At 38.8% G+C, this 13,230-nt stretch overlaps 1 long non-coding RNA gene across 1 annotated transcript; it reads right to left on the reverse strand.

The window, feature by feature from the left end:
* Positions 1-240: 240 nt before the first annotated feature.
* On the reverse strand, positions 241-3,160 carry LOC130986959 (uncharacterized). Its single transcript, XR_009089515.1, has 7 exons — positions 3,065-3,160; positions 2,324-2,416; positions 2,032-2,180; positions 1,676-1,696; positions 1,484-1,567; positions 852-1,073; positions 241-447 (listed from the first exon to the last, which is right to left on the reverse strand). It is a non-coding gene; the product is annotated as an uncharacterized LOC130986959 (long non-coding RNA).
* Positions 3,161-13,230: the final 10,070 nt, after the last annotated feature.

Genomic DNA, 13,230 nt, shown 5'->3' on the forward strand with positions numbered 1-13,230 from the left:
ATTATATCCGTTATCTATAGTATTATACATAACGTTTCAAACCGTCATGAAAGTTTAATATTCACTGTTATGTACACACCTATACATAACGGTTTTTTTATATTAATAACGTTTGGTAATCCGTTATGTATAACGTTTTTGACCGTAATTAGATTTCTATTTCTCCGTTATCTATTAATTTATACATAACAATATAAATGATAAAACCAACAATAATAATATTATATATCATCCAAAATATTTAATTTTATATTATTATCATAAAAAAGAATTCATACAAGATTTGAATATAGTCAAAATTCAACAACTGTTCTATCTATACTATTATGTCTTACAAAAATACTAAACATATTAAATATGCAACTAGCTAGCCATATGGTACAACTTTTCTTGTGAATTCACAAGTCTCTTCAGCTCAACGTACGACTCATTTAATCCACCACAAACCTGCCACAAAATCATACAAAGAGCCAACCAAGAATCACAATATAGAGCATCATGATAAACACTTAAAAAGCATATCAAAGTGATTGGTAAAATGGACAAAACCTATCAAGTTACTAAGCACTAAAAACTTCTCCATTTCACATTTTTTAGGAAATATTACTAAACACTAAAAGTACCCAAAATTGATGCAAGAACTCAGTAGGAATAAGCAAATATGACAGTGATGTGAGTTCCATATAAGTTGGCAATTTTTATTAAACTGGTCTAATGTTATCACATCACTCGTATTATCTTTCAAATACACAATCATATACTATATTCTTAATACTAAAAAGTAAATGCCCCTGAGATAAACATATTACATACTATCTACCCTACACACAATTTGGTCGAGGGAGACGAACCTGGAGTGTTAGAGCACTTGTATGCTTAGTCACCAGGAAATTGCACAAGTTCGCTTCATAATCCACTGTTGAATTAACGAAAAGAAGAATCCACATGAATTTATGTTCCTTTCCAAGTGCGACAACTAAGTTAAATATATCAGGTTCCATTACAAACACAGCCAAACTACAACAGCAATCGGTGCCATATAAAGCATCAAATTCATGGAGTTAAGCTTTTCCCTGCAATGACGAGTGAGCTTATTAAAAGCTGGTAGTCAGCTATGCTTTGAGAAAGAGAAGATGAATTCAAACATAGAGCAACAATTATCAAAGTAAGGATACAACAAATATTATTTCTATTAAGACAATCAACTAGACTATATATTGCTTCAACCGGTATAGACTTTACTGCCAAAAGATTTTTTTTAGGTAGAAGTCATACAAGAAAAGCAAAAACAATAGTCAAGAAAATATTTAGCAGATATTATGATTAGTTACTTATCCTTCACTGGAAAGAAGAGCCCCACTTGAAGGCTGAATAAAATATGGAGGTCTTAGTTTAGTCCTTTCTAGTTCATGATGGATCAGTTTCAAAGAAGGCACTAGTAGAAAAATATGCTTAACTTAAAGCTTTTCATAGAATAACTCACACGTTGCCTTTCAATGGTAGATTTCCTCAATGCGCTATCTGATTCAGTACCAAATCTTTTACTTGGTGCTGCACTCAAAAGTTCCTGCATAACAGCTTACAAGCACAATCAGAATGGTAAAGAACGTAATTTTTTAGTTGGTTAATAAAGCACCAGAATAAGCATCGAACCGCCATTTTAAATTGCACTTACTTGATGACCATTCTCCCCTTCCTGTATATCAATTGAGCTGAAATACTAACATGAGTAGTTGAAGGTAACTGCCCAGATAGTTTCCCTGAAGGATTATTCATTAAAGCCTGTCGACGGAGAACCTGATCTGCTGTCTCCATGTCAGAAATTTTCTCTTCAAGCCTAAAAGATAGAAGATTAATGAATATACCATGAGGCCAAATAAACACAATCTATTGATTTCATTAATTTTTTTCACCTGTGAGAAAGAACCAATATTATCTCTTCTAAGGACTTAAAAAGAATAAACTACATGGAAATAATGAGCTAATTGTCCGATAACTGATTCAAGAGTAGAAAAAAAGTTATATATCAACCTCTGCATTTCGGTCTTCAGCTTAATTATCTCTGTCTCTGCCTCCATAGCTAGCTTGTTCGACTCTTCATACTTCTTCTCTCCTTCATCTACTTTCTTTTCCAGAGAACTCACTAAACTCTGAACCAACCATTCAGGATTCGCCACAGCCTATCATGAGTTACGAAACATATATTTCACCAAGAGATAGTTAAAGCAGACCTCAAATGTTACCTTCAGCTTTTCATTTTCAGCTGTTAATTTCCATACATGATGCTGATGCTCATGAAAAATGCAAGTGAATTTGTACTAACCTCAATAGAGGCCTAGCATCTTAGCTCGGTCACATGGCTGGGATCAAGTTCGGACACATCCTTGTTAGCTTCACGGTCTTCTGCCACATACTCCTGATAATAGGGGAAAAATAAGAAATCGCTATAGAAATGGAATCAACTGGAGGAAGATGCAAATGGAATCAATCTGAAATAGGATTTACTCAAAGCAACAAAATGGAGTAAGATGCAAATGGAATCATTAAGATGCAAAATGGAGTAAGATGCAAAAATGTGAGTCAGTTTTCTAGTAGACAACTACTACCATGTTGTATTTGTTCCTCTGCAGAGTGAAAGAAAGTATGAGGCTAATCTGTACAAGCAATAGAAGCTCAATAACCAACACAGCACCGTCATCATCAACCATATGGAAAAACACATGGGAACCCAAATCTATAGATATAGTAACACAAGAAAGGGCATGTAAGTGTAACCCCTAGGAAGTTGTTTACTTTTTGAGGATTTATAAGTTAGATGTGATGCATATCCTCCATTTAATCATTTCTAAAGTTCAGATACAAGCTGTGACACTAAGAGGCAAATTGCGGATGTATATGGAGTGGCCTTCAACTATAAGAAATAACAAACATGATTACAATTAAAATTTCTCATTCAACCCCTCCAAAAACTGATCAAAGAAACAAGAACACAAACAACATATAACACTACAAGAAAAATCAGAAAAAACACATCAAATAATTGAACTACCAAGGAAGGACTTACCCACTTAAAGTACTCTTTCCACTAATAGAAAATGCAGCAAATGTGATGCCAACAACCAGAACTATCCCAGAAGCTCCTGCTGCCGGTATCCCTGAAAGTCTGCATAAAACAGAGCATGGAACCATTAATTATACAATACCTGAGCAAGATGCTAAAAAATCGAACACCTTTAACAGCGATGAAGAAGAAGAAGAAAAAGGAAATGATGTACCTGGGCTAAAATTATTAGTGGCTAGATTGAGCTGTTCGAATGTAAACTTCCTCCAAGAAGGCTTGGGCATGACGATATCCTAACAAGAAATAGCTTCACCTGCACTGTGATTCCTGCCCAGCCTCTTCTTGAAGGCCCAGCCTCTTCTTGAAGGCCTTCTTGGACAAGTCGTAGCCATAGTCGCCAAGCAAAGGGATAGTTGAGAATTTCATGGCAGAGTTCTTCTTAATCTGCCCAAACAGCTTCTTCCAATGCAGGAAACACAAGCACATATATATCACTCATTACATATATAAATTAATATGACATAATCAAACAACTTAATTGCATATATATCAAATCATCAACAATAACCAAATCAATTATGCTTCATCGCTACAACGAACTCTCCAATAAGTATTTTAAAGTTGAGACTAACAACAAAATCCATGATACAAACTCTCAAATAAACAAAACTGAATTCTACAAATTATGCTTCATCACTACAATGAACTCATAATCTTAACCAATGCAGAACTCAACAAGATCAATCAAAACTCAAGGCACACAAAAAAACAAATCAATTAAAAACTAATATCATATGGCAAAGAGGGGAAACTAACGATAACGAGCTTGTGGTGATGGCAGAAAAAAAAAATCAACAAAAATCCACAAATTAACACGAACGTATATAATCACGATTAGCTAACAAAAATTCACAATGCATCAATCTAATTTTCACCAAATCGCGATCGAACAGACAATCTACGCTATGTTTAAAATTAATATTTCAATAGTTAGGGTTACGAAAAAAACTGAACTTGAGCGGGGGCGGGGGCAACTGGAATAAACGATAGCAGCGCGCGTGGAGGCTTACGGCAGCGGCGGGGAAGCAGATGGCCGGCGTGGCAGCGGCGCTGGTCGTGGCGGCAAGTCGCGACGGCGGTGGCAGGGCGCGAGGCTCTGCTGTTCAACCAGGGACAGGAGGTCCCGGCGAAGGCGTCGCTGCCGGAAATTGAAGCTAGGACGCGACGGCGGCGGCCTTCCCGCCGTGCGGTCGACAGGAATCGACGGGGAGATGGCTGTAGATTATAGATCTAGGATTTTCAGGCGCGGTGTGGTGTGCGTGCGTGCTCTATGGTTGAGTCAGAGAGATAGGGGATTGAGAGGGAGACGAGGGAAATACGACGAGCTTGGTGGCTATCGTTGCTGCGGCCGCAGAGGACAGAGGGAAGGCGTGCTTCTATGGCCGGAGTTGAGAGAGAGAGAAAGCTGGGGAGATGAAGGACGAGAGAGAGAGAGAGTAGGGGGTAAAGGGAGGGATTTAGGGTTTTATTTTTATAATATTATTAAATTTAAAAATAAATATAATACATAACAGTTTTGAGACGTTCATATATAACGGTTAAAACAACCGTTATAAAAAGACGCTCATACATAACGGTTGGCTTAACGGTTTGGTAATACCGTTATGTATGCAACTAATAGATAACGCTCATACATAACGGATTTACTAAAACCGTTATCTATTTCCATGGACAACAGTACATAGATAACGGTTTTTTGTCAAAACCGTTATCTTTTCAAAAAATGCGCTCATACATAACGGTTTTTTAAAAAAACCGTTATGTATGAAGTGTTATGTATGTGTAATTTTGTAGTAGTGTTACAAGATAAGATTTCTCTCATCAAGTTAAAACGAGCAGACCTCTCGGACTCCCCATAAACCTCGCTGAGGTTTAACATGATGGTCGCTGCGTCATCCATGACCTGATGCTGGAGTTGCAAATTTTGCGACATAGTCATCATAATATAGCACTTGGCCATATTATTCGACTTGTGCCACCTTTTATGCGCCTCACGTTCCGCATCAGTTGACTCATCAGTTAAGGCCGCGGGACGTGGAGTGGTAAGCACAAAACTGTGCTCATCAGCGTCAAGAATATACATAATATGGCGTTTCCATTCAGTGTAATTTGGACCGGTGAGAGGATTGTTGGCTAGAATGTTAATAATCGGAGACATAGACATATCTGAAAGTAAACAAATAAACATGTAAGAACATGAAACACATATAGTTCGTAACAATAATATTGTAACCTTTTGATAAAACAATATTAATGAAACCTCCAACGGCTCAAAGAATTCCATGTGCAAGCCACGTGGGGTGGACGTTTACACACGAACTCCTCAACCAGACTATTTACCTAGTCATTTAATTTCTATCCATGTCAACTTAACCTTTTGACAAAAGAAATCAATAGTTGGCACCTTAACTAGACCATATCATCATCAAGAAGGGACTCCTTTGGGAGTTGTACATTGTACTTGATATGATATCTAAGCAATGACCACATTTTAACCTTAAAAATTAAATTCTCGAAATTAGCATACTCACTCGGACCATGCCGCTTTCAATTTAATTTCCTTGGTTATCTTATTTAATACCATTCTCCAAAGTACTTGTGAAAAATTATACAAGTAAGCCACGTGGGGTGGACGTTTACTGCATAACTCCCACTACTTTAATGGTTTTAAATATTTTCATAGAAACCTCTTCTGACAAACTTATGAAAAACAAATATGAAGTAAGCCACGTGGGGTGGACGTTTACTCATATTGCTAATCACTTTGTCTAGAGACCGCATGTGGAGGTCTAAAATAATTTTTAATTACTATAAAAATTATTAAACAGCTTAGTCTTTTTCTTTCAAAAGGTTTGTTCATGCTCAAGCACATAAACCTAAACATGCTTTTCTAGAACGCAACATGTAAAACATGCTCGCAGAATTCTAAAACATGCTTAAGAAAACGGCAAACCTACTATCATGCTTGTCTAAGCGCAATTAATAAACAAATATTAACAAGCAAAGACGTGCAAAAGCAGGTAAAGAGCATAAGGGATTAACAACCACGACATGCAAAGAACATAATAAAAGAATTATAATTCTTCGTGACCCATTCGTGGAATCCCAACATCTATTCTATTTTAAAAGAAAAATAAAATAAATAAAAATGGACAATAAAAAGCCCAAAAACCGCCTAAACATGTTGAAAAACTGATCCAGCCCTTGTTTGGGCCCAAAAGCCACGGCCCAGCCGCCCAAACCCATGTAAACGGCCCAAACTCGCGGTCAAAGGCCCACAACTCGGAGTCAACAGACCCTACCCGCGAACTGTACCCGGATCCGCGCCTCGGATCCGGTTCCTCATCCTTCTGACCCGCGACCTGCACCTTCCATCGCTAGGGTTTCGCGCCGCCAGAGCGGCGCCGCCACCTTCCAACGCAGCCGCCGCACAGCAACCCTCGGCGCCGCACAGCATCACGCCGGTGCTGCAGCGGCCATGGCGTGCGCAACGTCGCGGCGCTGGCAGCAGCCCGGCGCTGCATCAGCACGGTCCGGCACCTCCAGCAGCGTCAATGGTCGGCAGCAGCTCTCGCCTGACTCGGCCTTGGCGTCCCCGGCAGCAGCAACGAATGGCGACAGCAGCGGCTCCAGCGTGCGGCAACAGCAGCGGCAGCAGCGGCAGCGTGCCGCCCGCCGGGCGCGCAGCGCGCAGAGCGCGCAGGCGCAGCCCCGGGCGCACACCGCCCCTGCCCGCTGCTTCCAGCCCTCGCCCAGTCTCGCCACGCCTCGCGCGGCCGCCTGCAACCTGATTCCGGTGCCGGGCTCCCGCTGGTCGCCCGGAAAGTTTGAATCGGCAAACATCCTCATCCCCGTTCTTCGTGTTCTTCGTTTGTTCTCCAAAATTACAGATTACAACAGAAAAACGAATACAATTCGAAAATCTAATCTAACCACGGATTTTCTCGTGGTGGAAAAACAATTACAACGTCAAACCGACGTATCCCACGAATCAACAAGCCACGAAGAACAACAGCAGTTAAAAAACAACGCATATTATTAATCGTACACAAATTAATAATAGAGCCAAGAAATTAATCCTGGGCTCTGATACCAATTGAAGGAATATTAAATTGAATTAATACTCGATTGCCCGATGATCGTTTCTTGGATTATTATTAATTCATCATACAACGATTAATTCCTAACATGCTCCTATGAATTTAACAGCTGCACACAGGTGTTAGGAAAAACTTACTTGAGAATCGGATGCACAGATGGTTGATGATCGCGTCGAATGATTTAGACTCCAGCTCTGATCTTCTCGACTGTATCCCGCTCAATTCCCAACGTTGGATGGACAACGAGCTATGGAAATTCCCAAGACAGAAAAGCTTCTCACGTTTTTCTGCGCCCCGCTCTGCTCTCAAAACCCTAATTTTTATCAGTGTATTTTCCTGAGAGCTGACAGCTGTATTTAATAGAGAATTAAATACGTATGGGGCGCTTCTTTCTTTGTGATAGGCGATTTCTGCCCTACTTGGGCTAGGAGACATTGGGCCAGCCCAGGGACCAGATACAAGGAATAAAGATGGGCCTCAAATAAATTAATTTATCTATGGTCAGCCCAGACCATAATTAATTTATAAATATCAGTTCATTCCACTAGAGAACCGATACTGACTTACCCCTTTATTGCCGGTGATGAGTCGGGGCTTGTATTTAGACTTATTAAATCTCCGTATTTAAAATATCCGACATCCATTAATTAATTAGAGCTCTGACAGCTTAAATTAATTAATCTCTTAATAATTCCTTAAGCAGTACCACTCAATCTTTATTATTACGCCTGAACTTAATCAACCTGCAGGGTTTAGCGTAATAAACCTTATTGAGCTCCTTAAGGGGATGTCATTATCCTATACCGGATACGGGTACTAATACAGATAATCAAATATCATATATTAACCGCTATCACCCAAGATACAGAGTACTCGAGTTAGTATTTAACTCTCGCTCATAGTAAGTCAAAGTGATATACGAATTAACATATATATCTGAATACTTATTAGTATTAAGATTTATGAGTCACCGAGATCTTGATTCTTCACTTAAGTCAGATAGAAGAATACATCTCAACTGTTGGTCCTATCAATACGTAATGACGTACCAGTATAGACAAGTAGCCAAGACAAACTACTTCCATCTATACTGCAGCCTAAACCAATAACTTGTCCTAGAGTTATTTCGGCTGTGATCATATTATATCTCTTAAGGTTATTCCAATTATACGGTCTTCTGTGATCTACAACACACCATATAATCTACTTATACAGAGATAAAGAACATACATATGCAATCATGAACACAATCAGATAGGAGATAAGAAAAGTGAATAACAGGAATCATTGTATACAAGCATAAAGTTCTTGCTTTCAGTATACAAATCCAACACCTTAAAGATAACATCCCTACTTATAATAACCTTATTAATTTCTTTCTCAGTGCACCACAACCTATATCCTTTTACTCCAGGCTGATACCCCAACATGATACATCTAAAAGCTCTAGGGGCAAGTTTGTCTTGCTTCACATGAGCAAATGCCTGACAGCCAAATGTTTTGATGCTTGAGTAATCAGAAATATGTCCATTCTATAGTTCATTTGGTGTTTTGAACTCAACCGCAGAAGATGGTGTAATACCCCGTTTCCTCGAGTTAAGTTTAGAATAATTTTGAACTTAGATTTAAGATGATTCACGCCGGATTGAGAAAAAGAATTTATTTAATTCCAACAAAAATGATTTACGAAAGCATTTGTAAATTTTAAAGTTATTTAAATTTTTGTGCATTGCATATTAATTTAAATATGAGTATTTAAATATGAGTATGTGAATATCTAAAATATTTTACATATAATTGTATGAGTTTTTACAAAATTTTAAATTAAAGTCTATGTTAGACTTTAATTATTTATGTGTGCTGGGCTTTGATTTTATAATTGGGCCTTAAGCTTTTTTTTATTATTGAGTAGTGAAGATGGAGCCTTTTAAACCCAATCAATTCATTGAGCTGAATTTCTTCATTAAACATGTAGATATTTTCTTAATTGTGATTAGGAAATTTGTGGAAAGAATTCATCCACATAGCTTTCACTATTCTCATCTTCCTTGAAAAGCCACTCCATTCATTTACTTTGGCAAGATATTACTTCAATCAAAAATCAGACTTTACCATTTTCTTCGTTCTTAACTCACCTTCTCGTTCCATACAACACAATAAAGTAGAATTCCATTTTCTGAAGCTGCGTAAGGATCTTCCCCTACACAGACATCACAAGGTGTTTACCTCAATTTCTTTGCCTCTGTTTCAAGCACACACAGCTATCTCGTTTGTACAGAACACCAACCAAGATTTCAATATTTTCATAACAAATCACAAGCATGACAAATTATTTACATAAATGCATTCAATCTGTGTACATATATATATATATATATATATAGGGGAAGGCTAAAATAAAAATCAAAGTTAGACTATAAAATAGGAACCATTTTCAGCCCTTGGATCATCAAGATCTACGGTTAATTCATCACCTTGTTGGAATAATTCATGGTCCTGAGTTCGAATCCCATAGGTAGCAAAAAATTTAATTTTCTTAATTCATACATTTACACAGCGGATTCATGGGTGTTCTACACATAATTCATACATTTTAATTAGTTTATAATTTATAGTCTAAGAGGAGTTTTCTGAATAGCCCTCCCCTATATATATATATATATATATATATATATATATATATATATATATATAGGGTGTGGTTCTAGAGAGAACTACATTATTTGTGAGAACGGGAGAACCATCAAATCTAATGCATCCACTGTAAAAATTAATGCATTCGCTGTTAAAACTAATGCACTAAAAAAATAAAAAAATAAAATGCTCCCTTCAGGATTCGAACCCAGGATCTGCATTCATCCAACAAGATGATGCATCCACCGTAGATCTTGATGATCGAATGGCTGAAAATGGTTCTCCGGTCTTCTTTTATTTATGGTTCTTTCTTGAACCTCTCCCTATATATATATATATATATATATATGATGCATGATTGAAGAAAAAGAAGAAATATAGAGTCTTGAATTTTAGTCTCTGCTTTTGAACTGGTGGTGCGTCGAGTCGGGATGCTGCGTATGTTTGTGTGTGAGAGTCGAGTCTAAGGAGTAGTGGAACGACGGCTCGTCACTGCTGGTTCATCGGAGAGGGACGGTGGTCGGTGCCCGACGTGCACCGTCGTCTGTAGGTATGTGAGTAATAGGCCAAGGGATTTGAGGAGTGGTAGAGAGAGAGAAGAAAGGGGGAGAGGGAGAACAGAGGCTGAGGGGCGAAGGTCTTGCCAGAAAGTGGAGGGAGGCGGCGGCGATACTTTTCGCCGTTGTCAAGGTGAGAGGCGTCGAGGCGGCTTTGCCGTCGTCGTCCGCTAGAGTAGAAACTGAAACTCGAGGGCGGTGGTCATGGATTGGGGCTTTGGCTGCCGTATTTCTAGGCACCGCTCCTCGCCGGGGCCGTGAGCGGCGCAAGGTGCGTCTGCTTGTGTGGGTTCTGGTTGAGTGAGAAGAGGGGTGATGGCCGGCGGCCTTGGTGCCGTCGACCTGAGGAGGGAGATCCGAGCGTTGTCAGCGGCTGTCGCTGTTGCTCCGGCAAGCTTCGGCGGCGGCGAAATTTCGAGGGAGAAGGGGGCGAATTTCTGGTGTCGGTAAGAGAGAGAGAGAGAGCAGATTTCATGTGCGTGTGTGTGTGTGTCGTGTGTTTGAATAAGGAAGGAGGGTTAAGGTTTGGGCCAATTCTTTGGGCCTTTCTTATTTCTTTCAGCTGGGCTGGTTTTATTTCATTTAATTAGCTGCCATTTTATTTATTTAGTGAGGTGGGCTGAAGTTATTTATTTTGTTGGGCTGGGTTATTTTAAATCATCAGGCCCGATTCTTCTTATTTATTTGGGCTGCCCTATTTTAATTAATTAGACTTACTTAGTTTGATTAATTTATTTAAAGAATAATTTGCATAATGATATTATATTATTATTATGTACATATTTTAAGTAAACACTTATTATATGCTTGAGTATGAAATGAGTCATGCATTGCATCATTATTTAATTGGTTATTTATATTTCCAATTACAAGAGAAAGTCGAGTAAGAATATTGTTGGTGTTCTTAACTCAAGAGAAATGTTTTCATTTATTTATTCATTAAATTTTGAAAACCCGGCTAAGTGAATCATAGAATGTTAAGCACTTTACCGTGACTTGAGTTTAGATTTAAGAGACCTATTAAGAATAGATTTCTTGTAGGCTTTGAACGTCAGGAGGATTAGCACTGCTATTCCGATTCAGAGATAAGGTTAAACGACAGGCTTTGCCTTAACAGGTGGGCTTATTTTTCCAAATGTATGATTTAGCTATTGAGCTTAAATGTTCGTGAAATATAAATTGTTTATCCAATAAAATGTTTATGTGCACTCTGCTCTGTTTAAGGCTCGCCACAACGAATTAATTGAGGTTCTCTTATAGCCTAACACGTTATTTGAGAATTGTGTACACCGTTAGCTGACTTGGTGGGTTGATCTCCACCTGGCACTAATTAAGAGGCGTTATAAGGGTGCTTGTTGGATGTGTTCCGAATCATGTAATGTAAGGGCCTGCCTGGGTAGCGTCCCGAGGTCAAAAGTAAACTTGTCTGGGTTAATGTCGCAACCCGCCCTAACTAGGGATAGTTAGGCTGAGTGATCCACGACTAGGGATGGGGTTAAAGAAGAAGGGGAAGAAAGGGGCGTCATTTATAACCGTAAAACTTACTCATTTTAATAAAACTCGTCATTATTACTCATTAATGCTCAATTGAAAACATTACTCAAGGAAGACATAAAACTTAATTAATATCAATAATCAAGTTAATACATCAACAAAACATCCTCTTAAACTTAAAGTACGACATACAGTACTAAAAGTACTCTGCCGCGGAAAAGTAGCTAGACATATGTATGAAGACATATTCTAGTCAGGTTACATATTTATTAACAACCCTGTGACTCCGCTCAATGCAGCACCATCATCACACCGGCTCAACCTGCACATTTTTTACAAAGATATGCAGGGCTGAGTACAAAAGTACTCAGTGAACACATGCCAAACATCTCATGCATATAACATCATACATATTGTCATTGCCATTTCATATGCAAAACATAAGGGATTTATCTAAAAGGCCTTATGTTCGCTAAACTCATTTTCATTTCTCAAAGTTGTCTGCGCAGACTTTTCTCGTCAAGTAAGTATCGTATCTGTTAACTCATGTACTGAGAGGGAGGCCTCCCTCTACAGCACTGTGATCGGCCAACCTGAAAGATGACTCACGACCACCGTGTACACTAATTCTACCTCGCGTAGAACCGATATCATTTCTCATACAGATAGATAACATACTAAAACATCAAATATTTTGGCAATACAATAACTTCAAATATATTTTCAGTTCATGCTTTGAAAGGAAAATAAAACATCAATGCATTTAACATCCATTTAATCATACATTATACGTCATACATCATACATCATACATTATATATCAAACGCGTAAATATCTTGATTTTAGCGTAGAAAAGCCCACCTCGTTGCGTCTCTGCAAAAAGGGTAACGTCACTCTCTCTCTCTCGTCGTCACTTCCCATCCGGACCTTCATCGCTATGAAGAATCGATGAGAAGAAGGGTCATTAAAAAGATAACTCACTAACTTAAACTCACATAGGGAAATGAACTTAACACTTTAAAACCCAAGTCTTGCCAGCACTGACTTGGTAGTCAGAGCTGACAAAACGACATGGCTGGACATTCCAATCCAGCACTGACTACTTGTCATCACTAGATTCTCATTCCAGCGCTGACTACTCGTCATAGCTGGATTCTCATTCCAGCGCTGACTACTCGACATAACTGGGCTCTCATTCCAGCGCTATCTACTTGACATAGCTAGACATCTTATTCCAGCACTAACTCCTTGTCATAGCTAAACTCGACATAGCCAGGGCTGACAACTCGACAGAGCTGCACTCAACAGCCAGAGCTGAACTCA

This window comes from Salvia miltiorrhiza, chromosome 5, assembly GCF_028751815.1.
Source record: "Salvia miltiorrhiza cultivar Shanhuang (shh) chromosome 5, IMPLAD_Smil_shh, whole genome shotgun sequence".
In the NCBI taxonomy this organism is placed as follows: domain Eukaryota; kingdom Viridiplantae; phylum Streptophyta; class Magnoliopsida; order Lamiales; family Lamiaceae; genus Salvia; species Salvia miltiorrhiza.